The sequence below is a fragment of the Olea europaea genome, chromosome 6 (genome assembly GCF_002742605.1).
Source record: "Olea europaea var. sylvestris chromosome 6, O_europaea_v1, whole genome shotgun sequence".
NCBI classification, from domain to species: Eukaryota; Viridiplantae; Streptophyta; class Magnoliopsida; order Lamiales; family Oleaceae; genus Olea; species Olea europaea.
The window spans coordinates 11754835-11757702 of record NC_036242.1 but is presented as its reverse complement, the minus strand read 5'-3'; positions in this window follow the sequence as shown (position 1 = coordinate 11757702).

Here is a 2868-nt window from a genome sequence, read left to right as displayed (position 1 = left end):
AGATGAAGATCTTGAAGCTATAAACTGTCTTGAGTTTATTTTACTGAATAGAAGAACAATGGTAACATGGGAGAGAGAACACTGAAATCCATGGCTATTGGCTGATAAAATTGTGGCCATAGCAGATATATGCCTAACCTGCTGGTTCTGCATATTTAAGAATTTGGGATAATTGTGCTTTAAGAAAACAGAAGAGAATGGGAATATCAGGAGGAGGAATAGAGGACAAGGGAGAACAGGATAATGTTACCCATTTGATACCTTCTTTAGTTAAAGGAGTTGTTGCCCACCTTCTGGTTCATTTCAGGTAGTAAGTAGTAGTACAGCTCATCCATGTAGTTAAAAGTAGAAAGTTTGAGCTCTCGACGGCATGAACTACTCTCGTGATGTCTAAATCGTCTCGGTCTCTAATGGTTAGGTAGAAATGCCTATATCGTGCCCATCTCTAAAGAAAAGATAAGTTGCAATTTTTGTTTTGGTGCATGGATCATGTTGTTTCAACTAATGTTGTCAAAATCGGATCAGACCGTCTAGTCCAACCGAAAACCCGTGAACCAGCCAATAAGCGAGTCCAATTATGACTTAAAGTCCCTTAAACTAATAACCAGAAAAAAAAAATCGACTAAAACCAAGGTTCAAAAGCAAACCAATGACCAGGCACCAATTTCTCTCCAATTTGATCCGTTTATTTTTTAATTAAAAAATAAAAACCCTTAGACCCAATGTTAAAGAAGTTTTAAGGCCCAGAATTTATTATTTTCCTACTATTTGCTGGCTATTTGTAACTTATTTCATTCACCCTTTTCCTTTGTACTTTCGATGTGGAATTATTTAACATTACAAATGGAATATCGTCAAGCCTGTTAACAATTTTGGGAAAGTGAATAATATTTGTTCCTGAAAATAAATGATTTATTTTCTTGAAATGTGTGATTAATATTAAGGTCTCGTTTAGTACACATTAATGTAAAAATGAAAATGAAAAATATAACCATTACGGGCCCTCCACAAAAGATAGAAAGTCAAATATGGTGATTTGATGTGATGGATAACGGTCATATTTTTCATTTTAATGAGCAAATAATAGGAAACAAACGGGGGCTAAAGTAACTTCTAATTTTTTAAGTAAAAGAAAAACCTAAACAAATGCTTAAATGTTATATAAGTTATATGTTGAAACTTTAACTATATCTATCTTCTCATTTTTGTTGAGATCCCAATTCGATGGCATTGATGCGGCATTAAATTATAATTGGTCCGATCCTGATTCGACATTTTGACCTTGACGCTTTGCCTTTTTCGAGTCAAGATACTTGAGTTCCATTTTCAAAATATTGGTTTCGACCGAGGAAAGTCATCAACCAAGTTGGATGTCTCAGTCTCTGCTGTTAAAATACTCGCATAGATTTCTAGTATTTCATCGGATAACCAGACTGCAAGAGAAAGTGTAAAGTGGAGAGGTTCAAATTGTGTTTGCAAGTTGTTATCCTTCTTAAAAAGTGACCCTACCAGAGCCTTCATCTTAGCTGGTTCAGAGTGGGATGTTGAGTTGACAGTCTCTGAACCGTAAAATATAATTCCCAACTCTTACTTTCTCGTCGTGGACCAGCTTCGTCGTTCGATTAATAACGAAATCAACTTTGTGACTAAGTTAACGAATTTTATCGTGTTGGCAAAAGATAATCTAACATACTCGCAAATGATACATGGAATATTTATTTAAAATAGTCACTCGACTTTATGGTTGCTAAACTAGGTAGGTGAAATTTTGGCTTATTTTAGACTTACTTATTTAAGCATTAAGCATGTTGCATGAGTTGTGAGGTCATTTTTAATTAATTTTGGAATTTGTGAGGGAAGACTATGGAAATGGACTGTTAAATGTCTTTATCAAATTTCCAGCTTGATAAGGTAATTTCAATAGTAGGAAGGGGCACAACTTCTGTACATGCAAACTAAATGAGATTTTTCTTTTTTCAAATAGAAAAAGGAAAAGAAATTTTAGTACAATACTTTGTTACGTAAAAGATTTATGCTTATGACAGAGGGATATGTGCAGCTCTGATGCAGCAACGAAGCATGGGACAAAAAAGTGTTGCTAAATTTATATATATAGGGAAATGATTTAATGGGTGTCGGTGCTTAGTTTATATTAAGCACCAATAACATGACATACAAATTAATTGGTAAATCATTAAATTCATAGGACAAGGGTTGGCAACGGTTCGGCTATGGGTCGATTCAGCCAAAATCATAACCGCACCATCAATTTTTTAACCATACCATAACCGCACCATAACCACGTAAATTGGTTCGGTTCGTATCTCGGTTCGGTTAATAACCATGAAAATAAATTATTATTATAGATTCATCCGTCAAATTGATATAAAACAATTTATGAAAAATGTCAATGAAAACAAAAACACAATATTCCAAACGAAAATGCAAACATTATCAAACAATATTCTAAACGAAAATGCCAACATTATCCCAATTTTCAATTGTAAAATACAAATTTAACAAACAATATTATAAATATAATAATACTAAACTTTTCATTCATTCTTAAATGTTGTGCATCGAAATTACTTGATTCATTATTCCCCACAAATCTTACTGGCATAGATTAACATTCAAAGTTGATTCCTATATAGTAAATAAGAAATGTAAGTAGAGAATACAAAGATACTACCTATTCCAGAATGGTCTTAACTAAGATTTAAATTTAAAAAAATGTACCTCTTTGTCAGCTTCCTTCTCGCTAAACGTTGCACAAACTCTAGAGTAAGATGAAGAAGTATAATTTTCTACACACAATAGAAAAAAATAATAATAAAAGGAGTCGTGCGTGAGTTCGTGGTTTGTGGA